The sequence below is a fragment of the Python bivittatus genome, unplaced genomic scaffold, assembly GCF_059951505.1.
Source record: "Python bivittatus isolate LINGU-HERP-01145 unplaced genomic scaffold, Pbiv_v1 ctg000580_np1212, whole genome shotgun sequence".
Classification (NCBI taxonomy): Eukaryota; Metazoa; Chordata; class Lepidosauria; order Squamata; family Pythonidae; genus Python; species Python bivittatus.
In genome coordinates, this window is record NW_028277087.1 from 12,602,979 (window position 1) to 12,625,269 (window position 22,291).

Here is a 22,291-nt window from a genome sequence, read left to right on the forward strand (position 1 = left end):
ATAGATTCAAATATATTTTGATTGTCTGCTATGATATAAACAGATCTAGCCAAACAACAAGTATTACTCTGGAAACAGTAATATTATAGTATTCCAGATGTTGCTGAATTATACATTCCCAGTACCTTTCACCATAGGCCTTGAGGACGGATGTCTATTTCAGTGACATTTCAATGGCCACATATCCACATTTAGGTACCCTGTAGATATTTGGGCTTCATTTTCCAGAATGCTCAATGTGGGTAGATTGGGGCATTCTGGGAAATGAATTCCATACTTCTGGAGTGCACCCAGGCAGAGGAAGGCTGGGTTAGAGTGACTGACTAGGCTTGAAATAAACACTGGAACCAACCAGAAAACTGCCAGAAGTTCTTCAAAAGGATATTGCATTTGTTCCTTTTCACAGTGAGCCATCCTGACAGGCTTTGGTAGGCTTCTTCTGCCTGAATTTGTCTAAAGCTTTTTAAAGATATCTAAATTGATGACCATCTCATGTCATGATTGACAGCCAAAATAAATAATTAGCATGCAGCAATCAGCCACATGGATCTGTCAGTTTTATTAGCGCTGCTATTCACTGATAAAAGAAGGAAGCAAGCTGGCAGTAATGGCTTGGGCCCAGCATCATAATTCAAGCTTCACTGAAAGCAAGATCTTTGATGAGTCCTCACCCTCCTGTCCCTTTTCAGACATCTGTTTGAGCTGAAGCACCATATTGCTCATTAGCTTCCTCTTCTATTTCTTCTTCCCACCATCCTGATCACCAATAATATGCTCCAGTGGCTGACAATAATAAAATAAGTCAGCCCTGTTGTAGCCAAAATAGTTTGACTGATCAGGCATTTTGTTTCGCTGCAAAAACAAACCAACTTTATATTTACAGCTATGTAGCTAAAGATCCAGTAGACTATGGAGTCATTTAAGCTGGTAACAAAATAAATTGGGCTGTAAAAAATGACCCAAAGCAGCACTTTCATCTCTATTGGAAAACTACAGATCTGCTCAAGAATAAGTTCCAATCAGAAAATTCCCCTCCAGTGTTAATTAGAAGCTTCTTGTTTGAGGTTTAGCCCAGTTTATTACTTCCTGTTGAATGTCCTGGAGGAGAACTGGGGAACAGATTTCTCATTGCTTCTTCTCCATGCATTCTTTTCTTTCTACTTGGTATAGCAAAGTAGCATGTTTCACTTCATAAAAATGGCAGGTGCAAAACGTCTTCACTGAACAAATTGGTCTTGCAAATATATTTTATGACAAATAAAACATCTCCAATCATGTATGAAAAAGCAAGGGAGGACAACCTAAGAAAATAGTATAATTCTGCTATTCGTCAATGTTGGAATACAGATACTTCGTGAAAGCCGAACAGATTGTAATTCTACAGCAAAAGCCTGAGGTGAAAACAAATTGTACCTCCTGATGTAAATCCTGTAAGATAGCTACTAAACTTCTCCAGTAAATCTGAAAAATGGTATCTGATTCTTTCAAGTGAGTTTAGATTAAGGGTTAGCAACTCCAGCTGGCAATTCAAGGATAAACTGGGGGGGTCACACATGTGTGGGAGATTGAGACCCATGGTGTGAAATTGTGGAAACTGCTGTGTCACACACATGGGCAAGGTCAAGATTCTCTCCTATTTTTCCTTCATTTCTTCATTTCCTTCATTTCTTTGGAATGGGAATTTTTATAAGCAGCTCATTAGCTAAGTGAGAGTTTGTAGCCAGCTGTGCCTGATCTCAAAGAAGCTAGCTGATTTGGACTAGTTGATATTTAGATGGGGGGGCCATCAGGGAATGTCAGGTCTGTAGGCTAGACTAGGAATAATAATAAGAAGAAAACAATCAAAAACTAGATGGATATGTCCATGACATTGCTAGTTTTTTTTTTTCTTTTCTCTTGTTAAGGATTGCATTAGTTTTGGGGGGTTTCCATCTCAATGTGGCAAGGCGTGTTGCAACTCTTTTTTGCCAATTACATTTTTAGGAGGCATCTCTCTCACACAGGGGTACACAAAAGATGTGCAGGACAGACACATGCAGATCTCAGCCTGACACATGTCGTGCTCCTTCTGAATCCTGTGGAAAATAAAATATGATAATAAAACTGTGGCAATCAGGAAATCAAGTCATGGTGAATTACAGCCTGTACCTGAAGTTCCCCACTTGAGGGGGGTGAGTGGAAGGAAAGTATGCTTTTTTAAGGAATATTTGTGAATAATCTTTGAGCTTCATCTTGTCAAACTTTTGTGGAACAAACTGGTGCAACCAACACAATAATTGCTGCATTTTACAGCCCAGCTAAGCCAATCACCTATGCAACACATCACTCAACTCTCATAAATCTCAAGGGCAAGGCATCTTACTTTTGTTCTGTTTCAAGGTAGCAGACACAGTTCAAGTGGGCAATTAAAGAGAGAGCCATTTTTTAAACTTTCTGCCTCTGAGAATCTCTGAAGGTGGAGAAGATCAAGTAACTCCTTTGCTTTAGAGTGCTGTTCATCAACATGGCATCCTCTGTAAATGTTATATAGCTCCAATCAGCCTGGCCTAGCCCAGCATAGCCATGAAGTATTCTAACTTGCATAATAGGACCTGAAGTATAACATGATATGGCCAGCACTGACAATTAGTGGTGGGAGCTATTGTTGATCACTGGGGGAGAGTGTTAGCCAGGAATGATGAAAAATACACACATCTAGAAAATACTAGCTTGAGAAGCATCCTGGATCTAACTGTATCATCATATTATGGCTCTCTTCTCCCAAAACAAGGAGGCTTCCTACAACATGCGACCATTGTCCTCTCTCTGCTTGCAACCTCAATGCCTTTATTTCCTTGAAAAATCTATATGCTGTCCAATACCAATCATTTACAAAAATACAATAAAATAATACAGTTATAAAATTGTGGATTCTTATGATTGTATAAACTGTCAAAAAGAGGAACTCTGCATCGATTCCACTGGTAGTTTGTTCCATAATATTGGCTTTGCCATGAGGGGGAAGAAAAAGCAAAGAAACAGAATTAATTGCTGCTTTTGCAAAAGTAAATTCATTTCAACCCACAACTCCTTTTTCTATTTTTTAACACATGGCTTGACCAGAAAGTAGGCAAGCATTTCTGATCAGTGCAAACAAGTAGTGGCCAGAAAGTGTCTCCTGCTGCCACATCTTCTCCATCTCCTTGCACAGCAGGGAAAGACAGAAAGAGTGGATATGCCTGAGAGTCTTGGTAGAGCTTCTTTTTCTGGAGTTTGGGACTAGAATTCCAGAATATATAGTGGAATTGATCCAAATTGCATCTGTTTCCACTTTAGATTTCTGATCTGAAGTGCATTTTCTTGCCTCTGACCTTACAAACTTTTTTTTCCCTCCGCACTAGTCTCATCCTGCAAGGTGGATGGATTGAGCTACAGCAGCACTGGGTGCATTATTGGAAGATCTGAAACACCAGGTTAGGGACAGAGTGCCCTGGAGAAAATCTATGAGGCTGTTAAGAGTCAAGACTGACTTGATTGTACATCATCAATCAAGTCTCATCTCCCACTCCCCACCTGCCAAGTATATATCTTAAATACAAAACTTTCAACCCCAACATATTCCACATTCTGGAATGCAATATGTGAAATAGATGTATACATGGGTAATCTGATAGATCTAGCCAAGTAAGATTGATCTATTTGGTACTTGGATGGGAGGTTACCAGAAAACCCCAGGGTTGAGGGCTATACTGGCAAGTTGAAGCGGGGGGTGGGGGCGGGATCCTAGAATAAAGCAGTAACTTTTTGCATTGTTTTGCCAAAACATCTACACAGATATGTCCATGTCATAAATCAGCCTTGTGTTGACCTAGTAAGCCTGCTTCAGAAAAAAGAATTGAGACAAAGAGATAGATCAAGATTCATTTGTAGTCATGTAGATAGAAACATAAAGGCAGCCTTTGGGTCAAAACATGCAGCCTAGGGAAAGGCATATCAGACACTTCCAATTTTGCACGCTTGTCTCCTTTGGTTAATTCTGGATTAGGGATGCAAAACATTTTTTTTTCTTCATGCTGAGGACTGCACTTCCCCTTTGAAGAGCCTGCAGGGACTATGCTCTAAAAAGTGTCTAGAATCTGACAAAGAAATGGGCAGGACCAAGACAAAACTGAAATTGGCTTTTTTAGTGAATTTATATTAACACTGGATTAATTACATCCATTTTCATAAAATTGTTCCCCATGCATTTAGTGATTTCCCTCTTCTGTCACATTAAAAGATGTGGTTTGGTTGCAACTATTAAGAGGGTCCTGGAAGGCCACTGCCATCTTGTCCTGAGCTCTCAGTGATGCAACACTCTGGATTCACATCGAGATCAAGAACTATGCAAACCATCTTTAGATATGTTTCACCCTGTTCATGAGCTCTTTTCCCCAAGTACACAAGCACTAGACTGCAGTCTTAATTCTCATTTCTATCTGAGTACCAGCAATCACAGCTGGATTTCATCCATCCCTGTGTGTCAGCTGAATTGGTTATCTTGTAGCCGAATAGCTTGAATTTTCTCTAGTGCTGATAGGCAAACACTCTGCATTTCTAATTCTGTTAAGAGCTAATTTAACTCATTTGTCACATGCAGCAAAGGAAACAGTTAACAGGCAGAAATAAACAATTTATGTGATGTGGAGGGAGCAAGGAGGAAGGAAGCTTGGCATTTCTAGGCTAGGTTGTCATAGAAACAGGGCCTGATCTGTCTGTATTACAATCTGGAGGAGGTTGCAAAGACTGGATTTTGCAGCGAAAGGATTGAAAATCTGCTTTACAGGTCATCTACTATGGGTGCCTATACTTTGGTTTCAATGTTAGCATTTTTTATCTCAGCACAAAATTGCAATTCTTTCTCTTTTTCTTAAATATATTTTGGACAAACCTATTACTATTATCATCCATCATCATCATCATCATCATCATCATCATCATCATCATCATCATCATCATCTCATCATAACAAATGAAACATTTGTCCATTAGATGATTGTAAACTATAAGTCTAAGTGAAAGACTCACTTCAGTCAAGCTGAACTCTTGGCTTCCAGTAAGGTCAATGGTGGTCTAGTCATCTTCGAAGGAGCGGAGACAGTATGGGGCAGAGATTGGCACCCAGAGGGCCAAAGCTGGACACCAATATCTCTGCAAATAAAGGAGAGATCCTGAGATAACCCACCTGTTCTCTGGATAGCTGCTTCCTGCAAGTAAACTGCAGGAACAGAAGTTTCTCTGGTGCAGCTAGAAGTTGAGTGGCTGGGAAGTACGGAATTCCATCTATGCTCATAGCCGCATTGTAGTCTATAGAAATTTTAAACCCAACTAAATCTTATTTCTTAATCACTATTAGAGTTAATTATTCTATAGATTAAGAGAGATTTTCTTTTACAGCAGGATAAGACCCCTCTTGGTGAGTTTCATTGGTGGGGGTACTACAAAACTAAAAGAAGATTTAAGGATTTAAAGATCAAAGAATATTTGGCAAAAAGCTTAACAAGGTGATGGTTTAAGAAAGTTTAAAAAGGAAAAAGGGTTTGGTTGTTTTTAAAGATTTTTTTTTTTAATGAAAGCGCATTGGAATATTTGGTAATTAAATTAGGCAAGTGAATCGAAAATGAACATAACAATTTATGGTTTTGATGATTAGAAAAAATAGATCATAGAAAAAATGAGAGATATATTGTAACCATAGAGTAAGAGGTAAATTTATATTTATAACTGCTGTAAAGAAAATCAGAAGCTGCTTCTTTGTATTTTCTTTCTTTTCTGTCTTCTCCACTTTTGGCTTTGTTCCTTCCCCCCCCCTTGTTTTTCTTTTCCTTTCTTTATTCTATATTAGTTTCTGTTATTTTATCTTTCTTTTTTTTATGTGTGCATGTGTGTGTGTGTGTCAAGCTGAGCTCTTGATGACTAAATGGCTAATTTTTTGGCCATTTGGAAATGGATTGCCATTGTATTAAATATTTCTCATAAGAAAACCCTTGTGAAATTAAATTTCATGTAAAACAGTAATTTTTCATAGCTTTTTCCATTGACTTTCTTTGATGTTTTCTCTCTTCAAATTTGAATATATGTCAGTACATGGCATGTACCTTTTAGTTGGTGGGATGTGAACACTAATATGTTGGCTTGCAAGGATGTCTCTAGACTAGAGTTCCTAACTTGTATAGAATACCATAAGCAATCAGGAGATAAAAGTGGGCTTTGATTGTGTTTGTGAAACATTGCCCCAAATGTATTCAAACTGGCTACTATTGTCCTTACAGCCCCCACCCCCCACCGCTTTATTGGATGCCCCAAGAGGGAGGGAAATTGCCCTTTAGTTTTCCTTGTTCCTGGAAGGCAATGAGATATTCTTCTTCTATACAAAGAGAAAGATAGCAAGATTAAATTCAAACACTACAAGAGTAGTTTGTTAAGTGTGCCTGGAAAAATTAGGTTGGATTTAATTGAAATTAAATGTATTTAATTTGATTAATCACATTAATTCTGTTTAATTGGATTAATCACATTAATTCTGTTTAATTGGATTAATCACATTAATTGGATTTAATTGAATTGTTAATCTTGTTTTGCTTTTCATTATTGTAAGCTGCTTAGAGTCACAATGTTGGGAGGCTATATAAATTCTTTAAATAAATAAATAGGCAGAATTCTTATTGGAAGGGGAGAAGAAGTGACAATGAGTAAAATTTGGGAAGTGCAATGCAGCTTTATATTAGTGTCATGCGGCTTGGAGATCTGAATGTTATTGTGCAGTTGATGCTGTGTTGCTGTGAATGTTAGATAGATTGTATGATGCAACAAAGAGTATGGAGCTGAAGATTAGCACACCAAAAATTAAGATAGTTATGTTTGACAGGGAAAATGGAATGATTGCAAGTCATACATAAATGATGAAAAAAAGTGCAAGTAGATAATTTGTGTACCTTGCTAGAATGTTTATTAAAGAAGGGAATATGGATGGACAATTGTAAAACATGAAAATGCTAGTAGAGAAGTCATGGGTAGTATCTGGTCTGTCGCAAGGAATGAATGTTTGTTGAAAGAAATGGAAACAACTAGGTATAAAAACATATTTCTGCCCACTTTGTTACATGGAAGTGAGAGCTGAGTATCAGGAGAAACAGAAAATTAACTTGAATGTAGTGGGAATGGGATATTTAAGTGGTTTGCATGATAAAACAAGAAGAGATAAGGTCAAGAATGAATGGCTGATGAATGAATGTGAATTGAATGCAAAAGTACAAAAGAAGTATCGTTGCAGTGGGTTGGTTATTTATTTATTTATTTTTTTTAGAAATTTACAGAGCCAGCCAATTCTACAGAACTCTAGGCAGTGTACAGTAAAAACATTTATACAACAATTAAAACAAACAAAACCCCACCAAAAGCCAGAAGAAAAGCACCACTAAAGGGCAATCAAACGTGAAGGATCTGCCACCTATTCTAAACCAAGGCCTGGGGGAAGAGCCAGGTTTTCAGAGCCCTTTTGAACACAGCCAGGCTGGGAGCCAGATGCATCTCAAGAGGGGATGGTGTTCCAGAGGGCAGGTGTTGTGACAGAGAAGGGAGCCTTCCTAGGTCCCATCCGGTGACACTGAATGGAGATCACGTGGCAAATATATGAATGAAGAATGAATGGGCTGAAAAAGTGGAAGATCACGAAAGGCATATTTGAATGTATTTCGTTTGATTTTGAAAAAAGAGAGCTGAGGTTGTTAAAGAGCAAAAGGCAATGAATGAAGCAATGTTGGGAGGGGGTAAAATAAGCATTCATTTCAAGGATAGAAAGGTATGGGGGAAAGGTACGATAAATAATGGTGATAATCCCACATCCTCTTTGAAGAGAAGAACTTCCAACAATCTAACTTTAAATCGTTCCCAAGTTCAGTTCTTCCTTGCCATGTTCGTTCATACCCTATTCCCAGCTTTTATATATGTGAACTTCAATTTCCAGAACTGAATTCTCAGCACAGCCTGGCTGAGGAATTCTGGGAATTTAAATCTATGTAGTTAGAAATTATCACATTTGGGAAACCCTGGTGTAAACTATTGCAATAGTCATTCTTTGGACATCTTGGGAAAGCATTCACATATTTTAATTGGTACATAATGATCCAGGAGCTGAGTATTTCAAACATGTTCATATATTTTAAGTTGATTTGTTTCTGGACACAATTTAAGGTACTTGAACATACAAACATATATTAAACATATTTAACATTGACATATAAAATCATCAATGGCTTGAGACCTAGGAATCTTAGGACCAGCCTCTTTCATGTACATTTGCCTGTATACCACTCTTTTCAGTTCCTAGTTCCCTTCACTTATGAATCTTGACAGGCAATTTAATGCTCTACACTTATTTGCCCTTTTATTTCCCCCCCCCAAAAAAAAGGCTAAAAAATCAGCCACTAACTCCTAGTGATGTCACTATTCATCACCAGCTACATCCTCTGTGGCCCTTGAGACTATAAAGCTTCTAAGTACAAAAGGCTACCCATTCCCACGTACCTTAGATCTCTGCACCAAACATAATGGTATACCAGCAGGTATTCAAGTTATTCATCTCATGGACCACGGGGAGATTCTCTTCTCTGTGGACAAAAGGAACTCATAACATCATAATATCATCAGGCTATTTTGATAATCATCTGAACACACATGCACTCAGCAAGTAGCCTGTCTTGCACAAACTGAACTTCGGTGACCCAAGTTGGCCTGTGCAGAATTCAAGAGGCTTGAAATGGACTGCACACCAACTCTGTTGATTTTACCAACTACCTGATTATTTTGAAGCTGCACCCTGGAACATGTAGTTCTTCATTGGACTTACCATAATTAAATTAGTGGCCCCCATCACCTTCAATTCCCATGGTTTATTCTCTGTCCCTCTTTTATGTTTATTTGTCTTTAGCAACTATAACTGGTTTCGTGCCCTATTCTGCACTCCGAGTGAGCAAAGGACAGAGAGATAAAGTAATAGCACCAACTAAGATCAGGACCTCAAAGTCTGTACAGTTGTTGGCAAAAGAAAAATCATTCCCTCTGTGAGAGAAAAGCAGATGTACAATGGCAAGAAGAATGTAGAAAGCATGGTTATGGTTCAGTAATGGGGACTGGAACATGGCAGTCTGTATAGGGAGAAGAAGTGGGATTTGAGGTCTGGTTCTGTGTTCAGTTTCTCTGCTGTCCACCAAAATATCTTCCTTTTCCTCCTTAGAATCCAAGGAGTCATGACACCTAAAAAACTAGGGCAAAGCTCATAACAGTCAACAAGTGGAAAAAACAGAAGGGAGAAATTACAGAGACTTCCTATTCAAATCCTTCTCCCACCCTGAGCTAGCTTCAGGTTTATGAGAGTTCTGGAGACCAAATAATACTCATTTCCCTTGTCCCTCTGGCTTTTTTTTTTTTTTTTCCTCCTCAAGCCAAGCCCTTCCCTCCTTCCAGCTGTAAACAAGTATTGGAATTTTTGTCAGTACAATTTCCAGTTGAAAATATTTCTCTTTATATTATTGGGCACATATCTGAGGATTCTAAGAAAATGACATTGTATTAAATGTTTATTAATAAATGACACTTGTTTGTTATGAGTTGGCAGCAGATAAATCATAGGCATGTATGGTGTATCCCACAATTTGATTCCAAGTTTGGGTTTAGCTAAATGCAGACCTTGCAATTCAATATATATAGGTTTAGCATATTAAAAAAATATTGCAAGTACAGATGAGAAGCGTTCTGTTGAGTCAACAGTGAACACCCTCACTTTTTAATGCACCATAAGTTATATGGAGTCTTCCAGGAGAATAGCAGAGTATTGAATGAGTAGGAAACCATTGGTTAGCTAAGGCTGGGGTACAGCTGGAAGTTTTCAGATGTATCAGCATCTCAGGGTATATCAAGATATAAGGGTAGACAGAATTATGCAAAAAGTTTGTAGATGGTTTTAAAGCGAGGTAGGCAACCGCGTATCTTTTACATTATTGCTGAAAATCATTGAAACAGTTTCCCACAATTTGATTTATTTCTTTGATTTCTAGACCACTGCAACCATATAACTCTCTGCAGTTCATACGAAACATAGTTATAAACGAAGATATAAAACATCCATGAAAACATTACAACTAACAACTGGAACAATATAAAGATTGGCATTCTCTCTACTGATTAAAAGCACAAACGCCCACAAACTCCAGAAAAGACTGTCTAAACTTGTTAAGCTGTGGCACAAAACACAGAAAAATGTAGCATACATCCCAGTACAGGCTTAACTTAACTTTAAAAAGAAAATAATCCTATTTATGTTGCCCTAGTGCCCGCCTGCTACAACCCAATGTTAAATATAGTCCTTGGCCACCAAAAAATTCTCCACTCATGAAATATGTTCCAACAATACTCCAGGAAGCCAAATACGTGCTACAAGAAACTTACTTAAAGCTGCAATCCCAGGACTTGAGGAGAGCAGGGCAAAAACTGAACCAGGTCCCTTGCCAATTCACTTTTATTGATTAATGTTTCCTAGGAGGTACATTATTTCCTAGGAGATAATGAGGGGCCTGATGATGATAGAGGGTCTAGTCCAAAAACAGGACAGCAGCAGCTATGAAATGCAGAATAGAGATGATCAGCTCATCTCAAGAGGAGAAGTGGGCAACTTCCCTAATTAAGTCTTGTTTCCTAACGTTTCGCCAGCACCTGTGACCGGCATCTTCAGAGTGCAGGAGCACAGACAGGAGCAGTTCTCTCTGTGCCCAGGATGATGTGACCCTGTTGTGGGTATTTATAGAGATCTGGGGTGGGGGGGGGGGGTTGGGTTACTGAGTGGCTGCTTGTTTTGGAGTCAGTATCTGTGTGTATTTTCCTGGGGATTAGGCAGGGTTTTTTCTTCTACTGAATTGTTAACGAGGGGCTGCTGGGGGTGATTAGCAAGTTCATTGTGTGAACTGTTCACATGTCCTGGTGGTTGAGCTGAGTTCTGAATCTGCAGTAGCTGCAGTAACTGCACTAACTGAATCTGCAGTAGCTGAACATGCTCTCAAGCACACTGGACACAAAATCCTATTTGAAAACACAGAGATACTGGACAACACCAACAGCCACTATACCAGGCTATACCGGGAAGCCATTGAGATTCACAAACACCAGCACAGTTTCAATAAAAAAGAGGAGAGTCTAAAAATCAACAAAACCTGGCTACCAATCCTGAAAAATACAGCCTGCAAAAGGTCAAGGAACTCAGCTCAACCACCAGGACATGTGAACAGTTCACACAATGAACTTGCTAATCACCCCCAGCAGCCCCTCGTTAACAATTCAATAGAAGAAAAAACCCTGCCTAATCCCCAGGAAGATGCACACAGATTCTGACACCAAAACAAGCAGCCACTCAGTAACCCAACCCCCCCACGCCCCCCACCCCAGATCTCTATAAATACCCACAACAGGGTCACATCATCCTGGGCACAGAGAGAACTGCTCCTGTCTGTGCTCCTGCCCTCTGAAGATGCCGGTCACAGGTGCTGGCGAAACGTTAGGAAACAAGACTTCAAGACCACGGCCACACAGCCCGGAAGACCCACACCAGCCATCGTATGCCGGCCGTGAAAGCCTTCGACCATACATCCCCTAATTAAGCCATGCCAGCAACTGGGGTTAGAGAAGAGCAATCACCAGGCTTTATTTCTTTTGATGACAACAATGTTCCTGCTTCATTGCTTAGACCTGAAGTTTCTATGGCACCCTGCTTCATGTTCTTCTTGCTCCTTGCCTGTGTTCAGACCCCTGGCTTGATCCTTGGACCAATTTTCAACACTCTGACTCTAGACCTTTGGACTGCTTGGCACTACTCTCATCTCTCTGCCTTTGAATACCACCTGCTAGCAAGCAGCTTAAGAATTGCTCATGTTACATGGTAGCTAAAAACTCATTGAACTCACCAAAGCCCTAATTGCCGCCTGGCTAAATATTTGCCATATCGCCAACTACAATCAAAAGTTTTACAACACAGCCATGAGGACTCTCAGACTTATTAGCTCGCTTTGTATTTGCCTCAGCTTGCATAGGACAGACAATTATCTTATGTACACTGGGGCTGTGCAGATTAATACCACTGTAATTTCCTTAAAAGGCCAAAAATAAGGATACAGAATGGAGTTCAAGAAAGCTTATTTCTAGATTATCATAAACAAGCTATAACCCCCGTAGGCTTTTTAAGAAGCAGGTTTGCCTTAACCACCGTTTTTCCACTTTAACCGTCTTATTCGGTATACACTGTATCTGTTGACTTGCCCAGTGCAGTGCTTTCTTCCATATGAATTGAAAATCACATCTCCTTCTCTGCAGCGTTTAGGATTAGAATGGAGTTTGCTGAAGACAAACCCTCCCTGGTCCTCAATGCAGCCTTTGATTACGTTCAGCTTTCTTTCTATAGTGCAGAGCATTTTAAAAAGAAGAAAACAATGGGGATGATTTGAGATATTTAGCCTTTTGCCCAAAATGACATCCTCTCCCATTCCATATAAAAGACTTCACTTAGCAGGCAATTGAATCTTACTTTGACAGTGGCAATTGCATAGCATGATTTATTGCACTGGACAGTAGACTTGTTTAGGAAGTACAGGACAGGCTCTACTTGATCACTCATTAACAGATGACAAATGTGCAAAGTTCAGAAAACAAAGCAGGTGATCTTTCACTGGTGCTTCTCAGAATCCACTGTCTGATACAGTGGATTCAGTCTTCCTAACAGTGGGACTTTGAACTTTGGTGTTGGAGAAGACTCCTGAGAATGCCATGGACAGCCAAGAAAACAAACCAATGGTCATCAAACAAATCAACCCCAAGTTCTCACTCAAGGCACAAAGGACCAGGTTCAAATTATCCTACATCAGACACATCATGTGAAGACCCAACTCTCTGGAAAAGGCTCTAATGCTGGGAAAGATGGAAGGAAAGAGAAGAGGACAACTAGCAGCAGAATGGATGGACTCAGTTACAATGGTAATAAGTTCACCATTGGGAGACTTGAAAGAACAGGTTAGGGATAGATCGTCGTGGAGAAAATCTATGTGGTTGCTAGGAGTAGAATGACTTGATGGCACATAGTCAATCAATCAATCAATCAAATAGTGGGACTGGCTGGTTCTTGCAGCCCAGTCCCCCTATCTCTAGAAGTAAGATGATCAATATATTCCCTCTGGTGAGAAATGGTTGGAAGTTCCCAGTCTAAACTGATCCTTCTCTGGGTGATGAGCTCAGATTCATACTGTTACACTATTTTTATTAACTACATATGCAGTTACAATGCTGCATCTTTCCTTCATTTGCCTAAAAGAAGTTATTTCTACTATGGTAATTTGTGTATATCTAATCAGCATTTAGTTCTGCCTTAGCTTAAAACATAGCAATGGATGTGGGTCAGTCCACAGCAAATTGATATGTTTGTGAGATCTACTTTGTCCTTACCAGGATCCTAAATCCACAGCTGAGGATGTGAGGTCAGAGGAAATAAAAACTGGTATTATGATCAGAGACCAGCAACATTACTATAAATCAGACTGAAACAAAATCAGAACAACACAGCAACAATGTTAAAGAGAAATATAACCAAACTCACTGGATGTTTAAATATGTGTTATGCTTTATGTGTTGTGGCACAAAATTTGGCTATTGTTTATCATACCTGAGCATTATATATAATACTAATACCTAATACGTCTCTGATAACAGGACGTATAGGAATCATCTAAATGATCAAGAAATGTTGATAAAATGGGTAAAATAGTTTATTTTGCACATCTTTTTAAAACTCACTATATAGTAGGACATGATAGTGAATTATCTTTTATGATCCATGAAAGATATCATCATCATCATCATCATCATCATCATCATCATCATCATCATCTTATTAATATTAATATTATTCCACTTGAACACATCCAATAAAAGCAAGATCGTCATCTCCCTGGGTAACTGTTCACAATGATAGGGCTCTTTTGTAACATTCAATCAGAATCTACTTTCCCGTAATTTAAGTCCATTATTCTGTGTCCTGCACCTTGGAATGAAAGAGAACAGGTCTTGACCTTCATCTGTGTGACATCTTTTCAAGTATTTGAAAAGTGTTTCATATTCCTTCACTCTTCTCTTCTCAAGGCTAAGCATTCTCAGTTCCTTCCTCTCTCCTTGCAGAATTTAATTTCTGGTCCCCAATATCCTCATTGCCCTTCTCCAAATCCAATTTTCTGAATCCTTCTTGAAGTGTGATGCCCAGAACCAGACACTTCCTGAAGCATTGTCCACTGCAGAGTAGAGTAGAACAGCTACTTCCCATGCTTTGGAAACTATGTTTCTGCTGATGCTGTCTAGAATTGCATTTGTCATTTTTGCAGCCACTTCAAATTGCTGACTCATATTTTGCTTGTTGTAATCAACTACTATTCCAGTATCATTTTCACAGGTCTGTTGATTTCTCTTTCCTATACAAAGAAGTTTGCATTTGTCTCTGTCAAATTTCATTCTGTTCTTTTCAGCTCATTTCTCTAATCTTGTTTCCAATTGTAGCTCTGTTTTCTAGAGTATTAGCTATACCACTCAATTTTGTATCATCTGCGAATTTGATAAGCATTTGCTCTATCTCCTTATTCATGTCATTAATAAAAATGCTGAATAGTAGCAAGCCCAGGATTGAACTTAGAAGCACTGCCTTCAATATGCCATTTCAGTTTATGGGCAATCATTGATGGCCACTCTTTGAGTATGATTTTCAAGTCAGTTATATATTCCCTTAATTTTCATTCTATGTATATTGTAAAAGTAGATAAAGTAACTCCTTAGTAAACAGAGATTCTGCACTGTTATCAGGAAACAGCAATGGTTAGGGTATATTTCAATTCTGCATCCAGAAAAAAATGTACAGAGTCCATTTTGCACAGCATTTCTTGCTACCCACATGCAAATTAGAAGGTCTGTTGATAAACTTGACTGAAAACTTTTAGAAGCATAGGATGCATCCTCCTGTTCCTTCAACCACAGCACAAAGATGCCCTCTAGCCATTTTAAGGACATGTCCTTGTGATGTAGCCTTCATTCATCTCTAGCCTGCTGCAAAATAAGCTTAAATTTGTCTTTAACTGTTCCACTTTAAAACAAGTGTTTTCCTTCTCTTCCTGACAAAAGTCTTGCCATGGGCATAATCTACAAAGTGTCATTGATGATGCTGGTGATGATGCAATCAGGGGCTAGGATCTCTCCAGTTTCTGTTGACTACTTTAAGCTGGTGCACGGTTGCCTCCTCCTTTCTGGCCCCAGATATTCTTCTCCACCACTCTGTTTTTTGTTTCAGGAGATCTGCAAAGTCTCCAATTATCTCTATGTGAGCAGAGAAAAATAGAAAAGAACGTCTGGGGAGAAAATCAGACAGCCCCTACTCCTTTCTTCCCTTTAGGAAGCAACTTCCAGCATTTGTAAATGGTTTGGTGTGTGTCCCAAACCAACAGAGTGAGAGGAACCAAGATTCCTGCATTAGCCAAGCACACTTGAGCACATAGAAGCAGATGGGTAGAAAGGCGTGCTGACCCATATGTGTGTGTGTGTGTGTGTGTATATGTATGTATGTATGTATCTATGTATATGTATGTATGTATGTATGTATGTGTATATATATATACACATACCATAACCAACTCCCCATAACCAACCCCCTAATCAAATACAAAGAAAAACTAAGGCACTGCATAACAAATTTGCAAAACAGGCACATGTACTGTGAACTGGGCTCCCTAACATCCCAGCCCTATACCTGGGGAGCGGGGGAAAGCTAGGTCTTTATGGCCTTCCAAAACACCAAGAGGGTTGGGGGCCCTCCAAATCTCAGGGGGAATGATGTTTTATAGAGCAGGCACCAAAACAAAGAAAGCACACCTCCTCAGTCCTGCAAGATAACACTATTTAATAGAGGGGACATGGGGCATGCCTACCTCGTCTGATCTGGTGGAACAGGCAGAAATTGTCAGAGATTGGTGCTCCCACAAGCCTTGTGCCATGCAGGGCTTTAAAAGTCATATCCAGCACTTTGAATTATGCCTAGAAGTATACTGGAAGCATCTTTAATTCCCAGTCAGGACTCTGCCTGGATCTAGTCAATAAACCTGAGGTGGAGGTAGGAAGAGTGGCTGAAGTAGAGAGGGAGAAAGAGGAAATCAAAGGGAGATTCCAAGGAGGGAGGTGTGGGGTAGTGATTAATGCCACTCTGTACCTCCTTATGGGTAATTGGTAAATTAGGTGACTGGTGAGTAAGATGACAATGCAGGAGAGGTGGTAGGAGGAAGAGTGCCTTAGGCCAGGTGCAAAGAGAATTGTCTGGCTGTTGGGGCATTCACAAGGAATGGCCATGGATTATGGGTGGAAAGGAGGGCTGCTGGGCAGTTCTTCATCCTCCCTATCCATGATCAATGGGGTAAAGCCCCCCTCTCACACACTCATACACACACATACAGACAGAAGTGAGAAACAGGTCAGCTGACTCAGCAGTTTTGACAGATGGCTAAAACCTTGAGTCTAGTCAGCAGTCAAAACCTGCCTTCTCTTTCAGCCTAACCCTAGTCCACATTAGGGATAGTTATCAGTGGATGTTTTTATCCACTGCAGTTGACATTTGGTGCTTTCCGGGAAAATTCACAGAACTGGTCCAAAACAAGAATAACATCTCTTTGCAGGGAGAGATGTGGGTTAAACTGTTACGCTTTCTCTGATGTTTTTGCTCATCCTCACTCATTCCATTACACAGAAAGCAAAGGAAGAGTTTGAATGAATGATAGGCTGATCAGAGAACCTTTATGTGGCTGCCTAAGCGTGTACTTTACATGGACACCATCATACATGAGATCCAAATATTCATCTCTCTTGCCCATTAAGAGTTCCCTAGGGGGTCACTAAAAAACACCACTCAGGCAATAGAGAACTCTTTTTTAAGTTGAGCTTGACTTCTGGTGACTTCATTAACACATCCATGTAGTTTTCCTGACAAAAACATGGATGTGGCTTGCAATCACCTCCTCCTAGGTTTTTTTTTTTTTTTTTGCCTTTTTTTAACTTTCCAATCTAAGCTTCATCCCCTGCATTTCCAAATGTCCTCACATTGAAGAACTAATCAGATCTGAACCTGCTTAGCTTCCCATTCACTTTTCAGCTTCCCATTCAAGAACATAAATTCCTACATAAATTGATATTTACAAGTCCTTCTTTCAAATGCTTAGGAGTGGTTTTTGAAATATTTGAAACAACAATGAACTAAACTCTTAAAAGGGGGAACGGGATTGTTTCTGCTTGAACACAAATAGGCTATTCATAGCTTCAACTATATTTACTCAAGTGGTGGTCTTGCCACATGTCAAGGAAAATGACAGAACGTGTTCTGACGAATGACCCACAATGGTATGAAAACCTGGTATATTCAACTGAAGCCATTTTTAAAATCCTGTGTCTGACTAAAAAATCCAAGTGTGATGGCTGTCTACATGAGGTAAAAATTGGGCATCATATAATACATAGCTAGGAACCTGTGGTCCATGGATTCTTCAGACCACTCTTCCCTTTTTCCCAATAATCCCACTCTGCAGCAACCTGAATTCTGGTTGAAGGCATCCATCTGGAGAACATGACTCTGCTTCTTGGGGTAAGCGGATGGAAGTGAGAAATAGAGTTACATATCATCTACATATTAAAACCATGTTAGTCCAAGCTCCAGATGATTTCCCACAACCTTGGAAATGGACAAAAGTCATTCTTCTTTGCTGAGTGGGAAAAAAAATAGTGCTTATTATTCTGAGAATTACTGTAGAACAAGGGTGTGTGGATCAGCCACAATCTGATTCAAAGTGTTGCTTCAATTAATGTATCAAATTAAACCAATTCAAAGTAGCACTTCAGTTCAAAACAGTGAGGCTCTCTGCTTCAGTGGTTCAGAAGTGAGATGATTTATCTGTTTTAATGTGGGAAAAAGGGTTTTTATGTAAACACAAAAGAACCTTTTTATGGTTCAGATCAAAGTGGTGTGGATGTAGCATTCAGATTTGCTGTTTCAATACAGGGCAGCACTCAGACTTGGCATTTCGCCTTGATGGGATGTTTTTGTCAACATTCTGACAAACCGAAGTGTGCCTTTGAAACCCCAAACAACCTGAAAGAAAAAAACAATTACAAAGAAAGAAAAAAGGGGGGGAAATCCTTCTTTTTCATGTTTCTTTTTTTTTTTCCTTTTCTGCACTTTCTATTTTTTTCTTTTTATTCTTTTGTTTAGTTTGCATCAGCTTTTCATCTTTTTCATTACGATTTTTAAGAAAATTACTATGTAAACAAAGAAACCCTAAACAATCCCATCATTTATATAATGGGACAGTACCCATTATATAAGGGAAGACTGCCTCCTGCCAGATGCTTTGGGATGGCAACTCGGAGAATTTTCAGTTATGTTTCGGCTTCTCCAGGGTTTTGTTTTTGCCTCCACTGTTATTTTAAACTTACAGATGTTTACGATGAGGCTTTCTCATGCTAGATGCACCCCAAAAACCCTTCTGCCTAAATAGCAAGGGGCTGTTCTGATGGGGGTTTAATGTGGTTCTCATTGCATGGAAATAGGTTTGATCATAAAACACATTGTGACTTGCGACATAAGGGTGGACGCTGAGTGGCTGAGTTTTTAAGAAATGTTGCATGGGAATTTATTTATTTATTTATATTTCAGATTTGTCGCCATCCATCTTGCCACAGAGCGACTCTGGGCAGTTTATGGTAAAAAGAATAAATATGACTTAAAATGGAATAAATATGAATTAAAATACATTACACACAGACTTCCTATATAAGTAATATATATCTTAGATTCGGGGAGCATCTTCAAGGCACCAGCCATCCCCAGGGTTGGTTATATCCCCTCTTGCCCCACGCAAGTTGGCAGAGCCAGGTCTTTTGCCCTTTCCGGCATGGTTCTATGCAATAAATAATAAATGATATGCAATCATACAGTAATTATTAGGAATAGGAGGAGCGATACTTCTACTGTTAGAAGTAGCCAGCATAGTAGTAGTCATAGTAGTTATAGCAATAGCATTCCTACCTTAGCTTAGATTACTTCATCTTCTTCCCCTGTCATGGTATCTATTTGCAGAAGTGTAACAAACCACGACAACATCTGACTTAAGTATATAAGTTGCAGCATTTGAATGATGATCTCACCACCCATGGGTCATCATTTCCTTCCACTTGCCACCCCCCTCCCTGCAGATGCTCATGTCCATTTATTATATTTTTATCCTCCCCCTCCTCCAGTTAGCATTTTTCCTCTGCCCCTTTTATCCTCACAACCACCTTGTGGGACAGGCTAGGAGGATAGGTTGAGACTGCATATAGGAGATCCAGGGAGAGATATGATCTTGTACTGATTAAATAGTCTCCCTAGTATTGTAGGGACTGAATATTGGTCTTAGTTGTCACAAAATGTACCAGCTGGAACGAGGACAAGGCATGGCATTTCCAACACACATTCTTATGAGTCATCTGCCCTGTCCTAATACCTGACATTCATTCTCCAGGAGTTCAATATATTGAGTCCTTTTGCAGCACTAATTGGCTATCACTTTAGCACTAGTTTTATTTGAAAATAACCTTTAAACATTTTAGTGACTGTAGCCTCATCACATAAGTAATCAGATCTGGCTGGTAATGATGCCACTGAGTGCAAAGAACGCTCCAATGTTGCAAGACCGGTGTCCATTCAACAAGTATTGTTCTCACTCCAAATTAGCTTTCTTTGCTCTCATCAAAAAGATACATAAAAAAGAGGAAGAATTTCAATCACGTGGTCACGGCAACAATTGCAACTTTTCTGACATCTCCCACCCTTCTGCAGATGCCCTTGTGAACAACAGTCTATCAATACAGAAAAGATATAATTTGGGAATCACATGGGGCACTTTTTGCTCATCAAATTTGCTCATCTATAACCATTGCCTTTCATTCATTTCCTCTCAAATCTGTAGGAGTTGACAAACACCCTGTCAGTCTCCACAACAGTATGGAACAGTTGGTTGTCTCCAACAGCTTGAAACTGTTTAACAACACCAGTTTGCCACTATTGCATAAAACATTGCCTCTAGATAATTTAAATTCAAACTTTTTTTTAAAGCCTAATTATAATTGAAACCTTAATGTGAAGTGACTGGCAGATCCATCCTCTGCAAGTCACGTTTCAGTCGCATGAGTTAGAGACAGGAAAAAATCAATAGATTGCCCTGCGGCCCTCCAAGAATAGTAAAACTGTGCGTGGCACAGAGTACAAATAGAGGCAATATGCAGGAAGAGGAATCAAACTGTTGAATGTTAATTTATTTTTATGTTTGCATTTTAAGAGGGTGTTTTTCCCCCCAGAATTTGCTAGTAATTGTTCACATCATGTTTGATTTTCTTCTCACAGGCAAAGGCTTACTCTCTTCAGAGCCAACAAATGGAAGACTCTGAAGTCCGAAGACACCAGGATGAGCCTTTCCTCCTTTCAACCACTCATGGCTGGCTTCCACTCTTTCTTTGTAATTAATTAGCTGTCAGTTCTGCTAAACCCCTGCTGACAGGAGGCAAATTGGTCCTGAAATTAAGGCTCAAGTTTGAGAGGATGCTCCTTCCTGACCTTACAGTGCTGATTATTGATTTCTCAGTCATGTCATTTCTCCAAGGGAGGGGCAAGAGAGAGATGAGCTTCTGTAAGTGTGCAAAAAAAAAAAAAAAACTTCTTTTTTTCTTTGGGTAGCTTGGAGGATCTGCCATGGGATCCCAGGAGTCCCAGATCAAATTAAGGTTGACTATTACCTAAAACGTGCATTGCTTGACTGTTGCAAAGTTCTAAAGACACCCCTTGATTATTCTGCAATTGTTTAGATTCATACAAAATGATGAGGCCAGCAAAAATATACAAAAAGAGGCAGAAGGAAACATATTCTCTGATTTATTAAAATCTTTATCTCTTTTTAAAAATTATTGTTGTTCACATTTTTCTACCATGTTTCCTGGGAGGTTTAGTAGCCTAATCCCATTAGGAAAGTCCTCTTAGTTGCAATCCAATTAGGAAGGCAGCAGTTTCTATTTCCTTGCTTTTAATTTCAATTTCATCAGGCTCGATTCAGCCTTATAGGCTTCTCAGCATAATTTATGCTATTCTATATAATATGATATCATTACATTACATTATGTTATAATATGATGATAATTATATCATTATAAGATAGTTTACTATAAGGACAAGTTTGGTGTAGTGGTTAAAGGACTGGGTTGGAAACCAGGACATGGTGAGTTCTAGTTCTGCCTTAGGCAAAACTCACCAGCTGAGTGAATTTAGGCTAGTCACTCTCTCTTACCCCTAGGTAGAAGGCAATAGCAAACTACTTCCAAAAAATATTATCAAGAAAACTATATGGACTTGTCCATGTAGTTGTCAGGAGTCAAGACTGACTCGAAGACACTAACAAAAATGTATATTTATATTATTTTAGTTCAAAAGAGAGAGAGAGAGACCTTGCTTTCAATGACTAACTGAAAGGGGGAACAGGGAAGATGACTAATTGTCCATTATTGAGGAAAGTCCAGTGAATCAGAGAGACTGTTGAATCAACATCAGGGAATTTACCTCACTAGTGTGATTACATCATCACAAAATGTATGCCATTTGCATAATTACATCATTATGCAAATGATATAAACCACAACAGAAATTTAATCTGTTGCATGTGAAGTCTGCTTCATTAACATCTAGTAAAATGAGGTTTCACTCTATGGATATGGGCATGCATGCATGTTTATGTATGTCTGTGTGTACAGGAAGTCCCCGAGTTAAGAAAGCCCAGTTTAAGGATGACCCATAGTTAAGAACGGAGCCTATTGTAGCAAAATTTGAGTTAAATACACAATTGAGTTAAATACACAATGGTTTAAGTTCATTATACAATAATACTGTTCCAGCTTGCATACAAATTCAGCTTAAGGACAGACCTTGGGAATGGAGCTCATTCTTAAACTGGAGACTACCTGTATATATATTGCAAAATACAGAATAAAATTCTAGCATGGAATTTTGTTTAGGGTTCCAGAATATGATGGGGTTTGGGGAGGGGGGGACAGAATAAATCAACAGCATAGGCGAGTATTTATTTATTCATCTGCATACTGACTTTTTTCAGAAGCTCACAGTGGTCTAGATAGTACACAATAC

At 39.2% G+C, this 22,291-nt stretch overlaps 1 long non-coding RNA gene across 1 annotated transcript; it reads left to right on the plus strand.

Moving 5' to 3' along the window:
- The first annotated feature begins 12,757 nt into the window (after positions 1-12,757).
- Positions 12,758-21,161, plus strand: LOC148214667 (uncharacterized). The gene is made up of 3 exons (XR_015797699.1): positions 12,758-13,032; positions 18,779-18,825; positions 20,507-21,161. It is a non-coding gene; the product is annotated as an uncharacterized LOC148214667 (long non-coding RNA).
- The last annotated feature ends 1,130 nt before the right edge of the window (positions 21,162-22,291 follow it).